The sequence below is a fragment of the Staurois parvus genome, unplaced genomic scaffold (genome assembly GCF_062004578.1).
Source record: "Staurois parvus isolate SC_StPar_1 unplaced genomic scaffold, SC_StPar_1.0 ptg000094l, whole genome shotgun sequence".
NCBI classification, from domain to species: Eukaryota; Metazoa; Chordata; class Amphibia; order Anura; family Ranidae; genus Staurois; species Staurois parvus.
In genome coordinates, this window is record NW_028317890.1 from 603199 (window position 1) to 618203 (window position 15005).

Consider the following 15005-nt stretch of genomic DNA (forward strand, 5'->3'; position numbering starts at 1 on the left):
ACTCTAAACATCTTAGAAATTTTATCAAAGTGCCCTATCGGAGCCGTGCTGCGATTTTCAGCGCCCAATTCAAAACTTCATTTTCTTAAAGAGACAGCGCACCTTAAGTCAAAATGGCGGAAAAGGACCTTGCACAGTTCCCCAGTGATGAACTAAAGCAAATACAACCTGATACTGATCGTTATGAAGGGCAGGGAACAGAATCCACACTTCCAGCAGAACAAGTCGTACGACCAAGACGCTCTCTGAAACCGACAGTAAAAGTCATTGAAAATTATCACACCACGAAAGATGAGCTATGTGATAACCTGGAGGAACAATGGGAACGAGTTTCCTCCCTCATGTCCGGACTTAAATCCTCCTCAGGTGATGCCACAAGCTTACAAGTTGCCATCGGGCGGCTGGACACAGCTCAAGAAAGATACAAGAGACTGTCCACAAGGTATATAACCTTTCTAAAAGACTCTAATATCGATGAAGCCCTATCAGAACTGAGCAAGGCAGAATCAATAGCCAGACAAAGAGACGTCATGGTGCTGGATGTTAAAGGTAAAGCGGAACTCCGTATCTCGCATTTGCAAGAAACTAAGTCACACAGATCAAATTCATCTAAACATTCCTCTCGGTCATACAGATCATCGTGCTCAAGAAGCTCAGCCTTGAGCGACAGATTACTAGAGGCCCGCATAAACGCAGAGCAATCCAAAGCGAGACGCTCCTTCACAGAAAAAGAATCTCTTGCAAAGGCAGAGGCCAAGAGGGCAGAAGCAGAGGCAGAGGCCAAGAGGGCAGAAGCAGAGTCAGAGGCCAAGAGGGCAGAAGCAGAGGCCAAGAGGGCAGAAGCAGAGGCAGAGGCCAAGAGGGCAGAGGCAGAAGCAGAGGCCAAGAGGGCAGAAGCAGAAGCAGAGGCCAAGAGGGCAGAGGCAGAAGCAGAGGCCAAGAGGGCAGAAGCAGAGGCTCGAATAAAGATTTTCGAATCAGAGATGCAGGAGGAAATTGCATTAGCTAAAGTAAGACTACTTGAGCAAGCATTGAGCCAAGGTCTTGATCCAGTCTGCTCGCTACCACAGGAGATAGATGATCCAGTTGATCGCACCAGTGACTATGTACTGAATCAGTTATCTGCGCCACCCCCAGTTTGCAGTACCGTCCAAGCCGAGAACACTGAAACCTCCAAGTCAGCTCTACCTGCGGTACCAGTGCCACCCACAGCACCCGAGCAACCTAATAACCGTTACCCGGAAGTGCCCTCTCAAGGACGATTGTTACAGAAAGATCGCTATCAGGCATTTTCTGGCCTACCTCCACAGCTCAAGCAGCAGTCATCACAATATACAGAGGCTAAACGAAAGCTTAACCCTGCAGCTACATCATTCTACCCGGAAGCATCTCACCCCTTCACACCAGGCAGCCAATACGCCCCAGGGGCATCACAAGTCGTCATGGCAACAAGCAGTGAGAAATCAGATATGTCTGAGTTTGCCAGGTTTATGGTGAGCAGAGAGCTAACCAACACCAGTCTCTCAAAATTTGATGACCGTGCAGAGAGCTACAGAGCTTGGAAGGCAACCTTCAAGGCCGCCATCGCTAACCTCAACCTAACCGCAGAGCAGGAGTTTGACCTCTTGATCAAATGGCTGGGCCCAGGCTCCACAAATCGTGTCAAGAGCCTCAGAACTGTCTATGTGGGACAAGCAGAAGCAGGTCTTGCTGTCGCCTGGCAGAGACTCGAACGTACCTTCGGCAGTGCAGAAGCAATAGAGAAGGCCCTATTCAAGAGACTGCAGAACGTTCCAAGGATCAATCTCAAGGATGTCCAGAAGCTTCAGGATTTAAGTGATCTGCTCATGGAACTGGAGCTTGCCAAGGGTGACCCTCGTCTGTCTGGGCTTTGCTACCTGGATACAGCTCATGGAGTGAACCCAATTGTCGTGAAGCTACCATACAGTCTGCAAGAAAAGTGGGCGGCATCAGTCTCAAGGTACAAAAGAGAGCATGACATCACCTTTCCCCCATTTATTCACTTCTGTAGATTTATCGATGAACAGTCCCAGATGAGGAATGACCCCAGCCTCGACTTCCTGGAGTTCAACACTACAGCTTCAGCAACATCATCGTCAAGGTATGAAAGCATCATGCATAAACACAGAGACTTCAAGAGCAGCGTGAGTGTTAGAAAGACTAACCTACCATCTCCTGCAGTACCCACGGGTAAACAGTACACCACCTCATCAGGAGATAAGATCTTCAATCGTGAATGTCCCATTCATAAAAAACCACACTCTCTGAACAAATGTAGAGGGTTTAGATTCAAAACCATACTGGAGCGCAAGAAAATCCTCACCGAGCTCGGGGTATGTTTCAGATGCTGCGCTTCATTGGAGCACATGGCTAAGGACTGTAAATCTGTCATCAAGTGTGAGGAGTGTCATAGTGAAAGACATGCCTCAGCTATGCACCCAATCCCACTCTCCAGAGATTCACCCACTGCCGTCACCACCAGTCCTGCTCCAAGTCATGGCGGGGAGCCCCAAAATTACGCTAATGCAGCGACTGCTGTTTCCTGCTCATGCTTGGATGTATGTGGGGAGGGCCAGTGTGAGAAATGTTGTGCCCGAATATGCCTAATCAAGGTCTACCCAGAGGGACTACCAGAAAAGGCAGTAAAAATGTATGCCATCATCGACGACCAAAGCAACCGGTCCCTAGCAGGTCCTAAATTCTTTGAAGCCTTTGGAATAAAGGGACCATCCGAACCCTATACCTTAAACACCTGCTCGGGCCGCATAGAGACTAGCGGCAGAAGGGCACAAGGATTCATCGCTTCTCCAGTCAGTGGGGATACGGAAATACCCTTACCGACGCTGATCGAATGCGATCAAATACCCAACCATAGGGATGAGATTCCTACCCCAGAAGCTGCAGTTCACCAACCTCACCTAAGGCACCTAGCCAACGTTATCCCACCTATGGACATCAACGCCGAGATTCTACTCCTGCTCGGCAGAGACAATCTAAGGGTACACAAGGTGCGTCAACAGTGTAATGGTCCTGACTATGCACCATACGCCCAGAGACTGGACTTGGGATGGGTAATCATAGGAAATGTATGCTTAGATCAACCAGGAATTGACTCTTTCAAAACGTACGTGCGTGCAGATGGACGCACAACTTGCATTAAGCCGTGTCCTCATCACTATGAGGTGAAGGAGAAGTCTCCAGGCCTCATACAACCACCTGACGTCATTACTCCCCTCTTTGCCGACAACTTGGGGAGATCAGTCTTTCATACAACCAAGGACGACGATAAAGTAGCCTTGTCAGTAGAGGACAGAGAATTTGTCGAGATAATGGACAGTGAGTTCTTTAAAGACGAAACCAATCACTGGGTTTCTCCATTACCCTTCCGAGCTAACAGGGTAAGACTCCCGAACAACCGGGAACAAGCTCTGTCTAGATTTAACTCTCTTCAGCGTACCATGAACAGCAAGCCTGAAAGGAGAGAACACATCGTTGCCTTTATGGATAAAATATTCCGTAACAACCATGCAGAACCAGCTCCATCCTTAAGGAAGAACGACGAGTGCTGCTACTTGCCTTCATTCGAAGTAGATCATGCCACTAGACCTATGTCTGTAGGTTCCTTTACTAACTCTACTTGGCTTACAGGTCCGGAGTTTCTGCTAAAACAGGCGGACGATTGTGTACAGGAAGTTTTCAGCATCCAGGATCCGGATAATGATCCAGAAATCCGCGCTGAAGTCAGTGTATTGGTCACTGGAACAAAGCAAATCTCCAGCCTCGGTAGCCAGCGCTTTGAACATTTCTCCAGTTGGATGAGACTCGTCAGGACTATCGCAAGGTTAGTGCACATTGCGGAATGTTATCACAATACTCACAAAGATAAGGATTGTCACGGTTGGCACGTCTGCCATAAACCCTTCTCTGCGGAGAACATCTCTCATAGTGAGTCCCTCATAATACGTCACGTCCAACAAGAGGAATTCAATGTAGAATGGAAGTGCTTATACAACAAACAGCAGATTCCAATAAAAAGCCCTCTTGCCAACTTAAATCCAGTTATTGACAGTTTTGGCTTGCTCAGAGTTGGTGGTCGTTTGAATCGAGCCCACCTAGGAGTTGCAGAACAAAATCCTCTCATCATTCCCAGCAAACACCATATCACCGTCTTGCTGATCCGACACTACCACAAACCAAACCTGAAAAAAGGTGACCTCGTGTTGATGAAGGAGCAACATACCATACGGATTGACTGGCCTATGGGACTAATTACAAAGGTTCTTCCTAGCAAGGATGGCAAGGTCCGTAAAGTGGAGTTGAAGATCTTCAGAAAGGGTGAGCTTAAAATATTCGCAAGGCCAATTAATGAACTCATTTTGATACTACCCATCGAGAACATTCCTGCTGGGTGAACTCTACTGAACTTGAACTTTGTGGTTCTTCTCTATTCCAACTCGGAATCTACTATATTGTTATGTTTATTGCATTCTAACATGTTCTTTGTTACAGGTTGTTTTATATTTTATGGACATTCGTCATAGTGAAATCCCTTATGGAATTTCAGACGGGGAGTGTGCTGTTCTCCTCATATTTGTTATTTAACTGTGCATTGTATTACCAATTCTTATTTCACCATGTTGTTTCTATGTCTTGATCTGTTGCTGCCATCTGCTGGCCAGAATTTGCATGCTGCATGCCTTTGTTATAGCTAGTAAGTGTTTTCTCTGCTGGGCGTGGTTTTAGGCAAGCCTTGGTTCTGGTCACTTCCTGCAGCCATTTTATCTGCTATATAGCTGTGTGACAGGACATTCATTACCCTGGGCTTGTGAAGGCATCAGTTTTTGACCAGCAGTTAGCCTCAGGAAAGATATCGCAGGACAGCATCAATACCTCTACTACCTTACAGTATTGTATCACTGTTTGTCGCTGTATTTTGGACCAAATAAACCCACGCTGATTTCATTCCCGTGTATACGTTTGGATCCATCTAACCTGAACATCTGCCGGTCCGGTCTGCTCCACTGCTTGGATACGAAGGTAGGAAGTTACACAGCCATTATTAGATATACCTTCATTCGCCTTCATGTGGGGACAGAACAAGCTCCATCTCCCAGAAGTGTAGAGCACACAAGACCAGAAGGATCCTCAAAATTGATGCGCTCCAAATTCTGGAAGATTCACAGCAAAATACAGGAAGCAGAACCAATCATGGGCTCCACAGATTAGAACAAATGAGATGTCTACCTAAAATCTGTTTGGCTTATTCACTGCTGGTGTCATGTGGAGTATTTCAGGTTTAGGGATTTCCTTATATCTGGAAGCTTAATCCTTTTTTGCACTCTTCATTGGGACTATGAATGGACACAACTTTTTTTCATTTTGAATATTCATTGATTGATGTTTATATATTTTTTTAGTGTTGCACAAGTTTATGTAGTGGTATCAAACAAATTATGTCAGCTGCTTTTGATTTGAATTTTTATTATGACCACTGGTAACATTTCTTTAGGGCTCAGTCACATCAGTGCATTGATCTGCATTTTAGCGCAGCTGTAAAACGTAGATCAATGGAAGGACATCTGAAAAACAATCATTTCCAATGTGTCCTATTCACGCCATAACACTGTGTTGACCTGTTTTGCGCTAATATGCAGCATACATGCAGTTTAGAAAAACACAACGGATGTAAGCATATGTCAATGCAGCGCACAGTATATCCTTTGAAAATGCAGTATGTTTTAATGCGCACTAAAATGCATGGCAATTGACGTCAAAATGTCAACAGACATCAAAATGTATGTCAACGGATGTCAGCGTGCAACTAAATTGGATGGAAATGTACATCCATTTTCCGTACATTTTAGCGCACGTCAATGTGAATTGGTCCTTAACCCCTTTGCGCTGGTGCCTCCCGGCCCTTTAAGGGGTTTTAGATGCCAGGAGGCAGGGCAAGGTTTTAGGGTCATGTGACCGCCGTGATTCGCTGTCACATGATCGGAAAAGGTCCCAATCATAAGGGGAGATAGGGACCTTTCCATGAAACACCAACATATGTGCTGGAAGCACGCAGGGCGCACGCTCTCAGCACATATGTATTTTCAAATGGCATGCAAATATGCGGCCACTCGGCATCAAGGCCCAGCTGCCAAGAGGCCGCATATTTGCATGCACTCGGTGTCAAGGGGTTAATGATGTTATACTGTAGGCAAAATATTGACACTTTCTTGTAGTGTCAGGAGTTGGCCCACCCACTTCCTTTATGTTCCTTGAAATCTGCATAAATTGGAACTCCTTAACCACTTCCCGACCGGCCGTTGTATATAAACGGCCGGGCGGTGGCACTGCAGGGTCGGGTGGCCGTCTATAAACAGCCTCCCCGCACCCTGCTTGTGCGCGCTCCCTGGGAGCGCGCAGCACCGCGATCTGGTGCCCGCTGTGTCCTCCGGACACAGTGAAACACCGATCGTCGGACGGGATCGTCGGAAGGTCCCGATCATGTGATCACTGATTGGCCAATCAGTGATCACATGTAAAGTAGTAAGCAAGATGTCACTTCTGACATCATTGCTTACTATGTGTGAAATCTGTGAATGATCACAGAGGTCACATGGTACAAGGCTATTCACAAAAGCCTTGTACCATGTGACAAGCTGTGACCAATCACAGCTCACTCAGTTCTTCTCAATGAGTGCAAGAATGCAGCCAGAGAGAAAGAGAAATGATTGCTTTCACATCCTATATCGGTGTAAAAGCAATCAGTGTAAAAAAAAAAAAAAAAAATCTTCATCACCCCTCACAAGTAGTACAGTGTCACCATGGTGACACTGTACTGCTAGGGTGACAGTATGTAAAAAATAAATAAATAAAAAATAATAATATAAAAAAATAAAATAAAAATGTAAAAAAAATGTTTAAAAATTATAATTTTTGCTTATAAACTAATTTGGATTTTTTTTTTTTATAAAAAGATAACGGAATAAATTTTGGCTAAGATTTATGATGAAATATTATTTATTTGCAAAATTTTATAAAAAAAACACTTTTTTTCAAAATTTTTGGACATTTCATTTACATAGCAAAAAAAATACAAATCCCAGTGGTGAATAAATACCACCAAAATAAAGCTTTATCTATCTCAAAAAACTGGTAAAAAATTCATTTGGGTACAGTGTTGCATGACCGCGCAATTGTCATTCAAAGTGTGATAGCGCTAAAAGCTGAAAATTGCCTGGTCAGGAAGGGGGTAAAAGTGTCCGGTCCGGAAGTGGTTAAAAGGTAGGTGTAGACACCGAAAGGAATTTGCCTTTTAGCCCTGTAAACAGTTCAGAAAATGTTCAGTACTGACAGGTGTATTAAAAGCTAGCTGGCTCAGTGGCCAACTGGTGGTGATCAAAGGAAAGTTTACCATTTGGCACATTTCCACAAGCAGATACACTGTAGCTCATTCTCCCTGCCTTACAGCAAGTTCAGAATTATTAAGAAAAGGTGGTTTGTGGGACAGAAAGCAATCTTATCATTTTGTTAAAAAGTAAAATAAAACTGCACCTCACTCTGTTGATTTCATTAGTATTAGATTTAGACTTAACCAGCATATTTTTAGGAACGTTTGGTTTTATAGATTTATTCAGTGATAAGGCAAAGCATAACTAAACCAAATAACAAAACTGTAATATATTGTAGTTTACCAATCATTGGATGTGTTGGCTCCATAAGTTTTCAATTTTCAGGCTTTCATTTCCTTATTTCCATATGATGAGTGGTCAGTAACACACCTCCTATCTTAGGGTGGCTACATTCACTCCTCCACTGTATCTTTGGGCCAGCAACATAGTCACCCTTGGACAGCAGTATTGTCAATCAGTGGATAGGTTGGTGTTGGATAGACTAGCACAATTAGATAAAACTTTACATTAGTGACTCACAATGTAAAACCCAACTCAAGCTAATACTTTTTAAGCGGTTATAGCAATAGTTTATTTTTCCTTTTGAGAGAAAGGTTTTACATAAAAAAAATTAAAAATGACCATTGTATGTACCCCTATCAGTGATAAATAGTTTGTCTAAACCCTTTAACTGCCACTTTTTCTGGACAAATTGGGATGTTAAAGAAAGTTGAAAAATACCAGACTTACTGGCTGGATCATCAGGTAATAGGACTATGTTACAGGAGGAAAAATAAAGATTGCTGTCTTAATGCTAGTGACAGACTGTTTCACATACGTCATTTTATTTTGGCCATAGTTACACTTTAACATACTGTAGTTCGTACGTTCTTAACTGGTTCACATGTTAATGTTTTGTTAGATTTGGTCCTGATTATATAGGAGAAAGATACCTTACCCTTATTATTTATTTAATGCCCAACTTTGACAGTACTTTTTCCCCTAAACCTCCTCCATTCCATGGCACGGCAGCTTAAAACGCAGCATACTAGTACAGTGAGGGTGCTTGCTGTATTTTATACAAAAAAATGCTGTGCCCAGAAAACATCTTTGATTGTCATTATGGAAATACTGTAATCTAATAATTGATTATATCATCCAATAACTGATTCATTCATTAGACTAAATTTGTAATTATTGATTTGATTTGGTTTTTATTTATTGATTAGGTCAATTTGTTTGATTTTGGCTATATTATCTAGGTTTTTTTATATTGTTAATCTCATATACCATGAACTTGTCATAAATATTTTATATTTGTTTATTTAGATTTATTGTTACTGATTTAGATTTTATCTGTTACTAATATAGTCTGAATAACTACATAAGCTGTTTAAATTTGTAGGAAAAAAAATTACATTTAATTTTTATATTAGGATGAGAAGATTTTATCATTTACTAATATAGTTTGAATAACTAAATATGCGGTTTACATTTGTAAAAAAAAAAATGAATTCAATTTTTATATCAGGATAGCAAGATTACATGGTAAAATATTATAAAAAAATGTTTGAGGTGTTTAATACTAACAGCAATGAAAATTATGCCGAAGATGAACTTTTTGAGGGTTTTGTTGACAGTGATGCTGAGGGCACTGAAAGCAGTGTTCATTTTGGTCCATCTGCTAAAAATCAGAGAACAAATGACACACAGTAAGGAACTGTAGTAGTAATGCCACAAAATCGGAAAAAATGTTGACATTAGTCAACATACAGTTCAAGCAATGCTGTATAGGGCAAATAAACATGAGGAATTGGGACATGACATCAGAAACATGCCATCAAACTCCAAGATAGGGATCCCTGAACTCAAGAATCCCTTTTATTCCTGAACTTGCAAATTACTCTATTCAGATTCAAGTTGCATTTATAAATCTAGGCAACTATGTTATGTTCAGCTGTTTATCATATATGATTTATTGGAAAGTACTGTATGAAAAATATGTGTATGCTGTGTAATGTATTACAAAAAACTTCCTGTCTTCTTCAGAGCACAGCAGTAGGAGACCAGTGTTAAAATATAGTTATCCCCATGGCATGAGGTTCTGGTATGGCTCCCAAGGTTTTACGGAGCTATTGTATTAGAAGACAATGAACAGTTGATTGAAGAATCTGAAGATAAAACAATTAACTAGTTAAGCTAAGCGTGATTTGCCTGTAAGGGAAAAGAGGTCCGTCACCTTAGGACACTAACAAAAAACTCAGAGTAGGGATTTAGGGGAGGCGCCCAGATGGGGTGTCCTCAAAAGCTTTGCCAGTGTCCATTTTCCTAAAGGTACAAGTGACAGTTTTGACTTCCCTGAGAAAGTTCTGCAATTATCCCAGTTAATGAGAAAATTTCACAATATTTCTATGACTTCTAGTGCACGTTGCTCAGTTTTGAAATTTACCACGCCCTGTTCTTTTTTTTTGTTGGTCACCCACCCCCAATTAACTTTAATTAATTTTATTAAACTAATTTATCACGTGCTGCATGTTTGCACCAAAATTTTATTCATTCATTTCTTAGCACTATTTTTACAATATGGTTTTTGAATTGCACTAAATGGTGTTCTACATAGATCATATCATCTTATGATATTTTCTCAGCTGCTAATGTAATAAGTTGACAAAGTCTTTTTACCTCACAATGCGGATTGAGGTTTTAATTAGGTAGATGGTGGTGTTGATTTCTCTGAGAAAGTTCTGCAGTTATTCCAGGTAATGAGAAAATCCTTTAATATATCTACGTCCTCTGGTGCACATTTATCTGTTCTGAAATTTACCATGCCCTCTGGAATTTTTTTTTGGTCACTCACCAAAATATATAAAATAAAATAACTTCCTGATTGTAAGGACTAGATAGCTTACAATCGAGAGTCCTCAAAGAACTTAGCCAGATGATAGCCAGACCATTATTCCAAATTTGTAAGGACAGCTTATTGACTGCAATGGAACCAGCTGATTGACAAAAAGCCAACGTAATACTAATATTTTAAAAAGGCCCAAGATACATACCGGGAAACTACAGGGCAGTCAGCCTAACATCAATAGTATGTAGACTACTGTGATGGAAAGGGTCTATATCCACAAATTTGCTTATGAGAACAGTATTATTAGCAGTAACCAGCATGGATTTATGAAAGATGGTTCTTGCCATCTAGAGAAAGGCTTGTGGGTGTGGTGTAGCTGGACATTGCCAAAGCATTTGATAAAGTTTCCCAGAAATGCTTTACAAATTGAAGTCTGTTGGCACAGACAATAGTGTATGCTCCTGTATAGAAAACTGATTACAGGGGTGCATCTAAAAGGTTGTGATAAATAGCTTGTACTCAGAATGGTCTGGAGTTGTGAGGGGAGTACCCTAAGTCTCTGTCCTGGGACCAATTATGTTTAATCCACTCATAAAAGATATAGATGTGGGTATAAATAGTTTAATCTCAGTGTTAGCTGATGATACAAAGCTAAGCAGGGCACTAGCTTCAAAGCAGGATATAGAAATATTTAAAGACCTCAATAAAATATTGGGGTGGGCAACTACATGGCAAATGGAAAAATGGAAAATAATTCACTTGGGAGCTAAAAACATGAAAACAAGTTACTCATCAGGGAGAAGAACCTTTGGGGGAATTCAGGATGAAAAAAGATCTGGGGGTCCTAGTGCATCACAGGCTCAGCAATAGCATGCAACACCAAGCTGCCCCGAGCAAAGTTAGAATTTAAGCATGCATTAAAATGGGTATCTACTCAAAAGATAAAACTATAATTCTATCATGTTACAAAACTCTGGTCTGGTCACATCTGGCATATGCTGCCCAGTTCTCATCACCAGTCCTCTTTTCTCGAGTCTCCTGTGACGGTTGTCTGGCAGTTATCCAAGATCCCTGGCTTCCACAGCCCTCCTATCATCTCAGTTGTCTCTGTAGGGAGTGGACTCTGCACTGGTGGCTCTACATGGAGCTTGTTATAAGCCCGGTCCAACCAACTTTTGTGAATGCAATTTTATTTTAATGTATACTGTTGAATAAATTCTGCTACACCATTGGCGGCTTGGCGCCTCTTTCTCTTCTTCCCCTTCTTCTATTAAAAATAGAAATCTTATCAAATGTTTAAACTAAGAAAATGTACCATTTTAAGAAACATTTTTTTGCCAGTTTTTTGTTTCCATGTCCCAACATTTTTGAGATGTGTTGTTACCATCAATTTCAAATTGGTACATTTCCTCAATATAAACATTTGATATGTTTTCTATTGTATATTGTGAATAAAATATGAGTTTATGAGATTTTCAAATCATTCCATTGTTTTTATGTAGATTTTACACAGCGTCCCAAATTTTTTGGAATTGGGGTTGTAGTTGAAATAAAGACTATCCTTTGGGGCATTGGTGTCAGAACCTCTTTTCTGCAAAAACAAGATTATAGTAATGTATAAACAGCTCAGAAGGAACTAATAGGCATGGATGGTCTGAGCTTGGAGGCATTTACTCCCAGGCCAATACAGAATAAGATATTTTGGGCTGCTGAATGGTCCATACCTTAATTACAGTGAACATTATATACAGTATGCATCCTTTCATTGTTCAGGCCAGCACCTGGTAGAGGAAAGTCTTCAAGCACTGACTTCCTTTGCTGTTCTGAGATGTCATGTGACCAAATGCAGAGAGATGCAAAAGCAGTTCTGGAAGATTTCCCTGACAATACCTCTTTTTTTAGCATATACATGCAATAAAGTGTGTTACAACAAGCCACAATAAATATGTCTTTTAAGACAACACCCACCTACCAATCGCTGCAACGTTAGGGCAAACTTTGTGTGGTGCACTTACTTTAGCCCACAGGAATCTCCAACCATGAAAGGGCCAGTTGATGTTTGTCCCCAGACAAGTTGTTCACAGTTCTCCCCTCTTTAGAAGCATCACTAAAATCCTTATATGTATATTTTTTGCCGCCCATTCTGTACTTGAACATATAGTATATCTGTTGGCCTAAGTAAGTGGCAGAATGGGCTCCATTCAGGCATATACCTGCCCTTAGTTTATCCACTGGTAAATACAGTGGTGTATTTTGGTTTTGTACTGCCCTAGTCAAGACTAAAATCGGGCGCGCCCCTGCCCCTCATCTGAATTTGCCCCACCCCTTCCTGTTTAAGATCCACCCCTTCTTCTGTAAGCTTCACCCTTCCTCTTTAGGCTCCACGTCTTCCCATTAGAGCTCCACCTCAGGAGTTGGTCACAGACTGCGGACATACTACAGGAGTTGGTCAGAGACTGCGGACATACTACAAGAGAAGGATAGAGACTGCGGACAGGATACAGGAGACGGACAGAGACTGTGGACAGGATACAGGATAGAGACTGCGGACAGGATACAGGAGACAGATAGAGACTGCAGACAGGATACAGGAGACGGACAGAGACTGCGGACATGGTACAGGAGATGGACAGAGACTGCAGACATGGTACAAGAGATGGACAGAGACTACGGACATGGTACAGGAGATGGTTGGAGACTTTGGACATGTTACAGGAGATGGTCAGAGACTTCGGACATGTTACAGGGGATGGTTAGAGACTATGGACATGATACAGGAGACGGTCAGAGACGTCAGACATGTTACAGGAGATGGTTAGAGACTGCGGACCTGATACAGGAGATGGTTAGAGACTTCAGACATGTTACAGGAGACTGTCAGAGACTGTGAGCATGATACAGGAGACAGGAGATATTTCACGAAAACTTAAGTGTGATCATCGCACTATTAAGAGATGTGTGGCTGATTCAGAGCATAGACGGATTTGTGTAGATAAAGGTACATTGAGGAAGATTTCTGCCAAATCCATGCATCGGATCAAGACAGCAGCTGCTAAAATACCATTACATAGCAGCAAACAGATATTTGAAGCTGCTGGTGCCTCTGGAGTCCCACGGACATCAAGGTGTAGAGTCCTCCAGAGTCTTGCAACTGTGCATAAACCTTCTATTCAGCCACCACTAACCAATGCTCACAAGCAGAAACAGCTGCATTGGGCAGAAAAATACATGAAGACTAATTTTAAAACAGTCCTGTTCACTGATGAGTGCCGTGCAACCCTGGATGGTCCAGATGGATGGAGTAATGGATGGTTGTTGGACGGCCACCCTGTTCCAACAAGGCTGCGATGTCAGCAAGGCGGTGGTGGAGTCATGTTCTGGGCCGGAATCATGGGAACAGAGCTGGTCGGCCCCTTTAGGGTCCCCGAAGGTGTAAAGATGACCTCTGCAAAGTATGTGGAGTTTATGATTGACCACTTTCTTCCCTGGTACAGAAGGAAGAACTATGCTTTCCGTAATAAAATCATCTTCATGCATGACAATACCTCTGCATCAATGGCTGCTATGGGGATAAAAGGAGAGAAAGTCATGGTGTGGCCTCCATCCTCCCCTGACCTCAATCCTATTGAGAACCTTTGGAGCATCCTCAAGCAAAAGATCTATGAGGGTGGGAGGCAGTTTACATCCAAACAGCAGCTCTGGGAGGCTATTCTGACATCTTGCAAACAAATTCAAGCAGAAACTGTCCAAAAACTCACAAATTCAATGGATGCAAGACTTGTGAAGCTGTTATCAAATAAGGGGTCTTATGTTAAAATGTAACGTGACCTGTTAAAATGTTTAAAAAGTTAAAATGTTGTTAAAAGTTTGATTGAAATAGCTTTTGATTTCAGTAAATATGCTGCAAACACAACAAATGACAATTTTCAGTTCTTTACAACCTATAAAGTGTTTTGAAACTTACTGTGCGTAATAATTTGGAACAGTGCATTGTAAGTTTTTTATGTTTAAACAAAATACTGTTATCATTAGGAGGTTTGTTCAATAAAATTTGAATTGTACTTTTATTAGTTGATAACATGAGAATTATGCTGACTGTTATTTACATCAATTATTTAGGTAAATGAAAAAAATATAATTTTCATAATAATTTGGAACAACGTGTAGGAGATGGTCAGAGACTGTGGACACACTACAGGAGACGGTCAGAGACTGTGGACATACTACAGGAGAATGTCAGAGACTGCGGACAGGATACAGGAGATGGTCAGAGACTGTGGACAAAATACAGGATATGGTCAGAGACTGCGGACATGCCACAGAAGGTCAGAGACTGCAGACAGGACACAGGAGATGGTCAGAGACTGTGGACAGGATACAGGAGATGATCAGAAACTGCGGACAGGATACAGGAGATGGTCAGAAACTGCGGACATGTTACAGGAGAAGGTCAGAAACTGTGGACAGGGTACAGGAGATGGTCAGCCCAGCACAGTTGAGAGCACAGCTGAAGCCTGTCCTACCGTCCAAGCACTGCTCCCTTGCTCAAGCCCAGCCCAGTTGAGACCGCCCCTCTGCCTGAGCCGAGTCTGCCCAATACAGTCTACTCCTGGTGGGGGGGAAAAGGAATAACCTAGGAAGATAGGACTTCGCTTTACAGAGGAGCCTTGGCGAGGCATTGCACCTTCCACATATATTTGAAAATGTGTGCAACCAGAACCTGTTTTTAACTGAAATTGTTAGTGTCAATT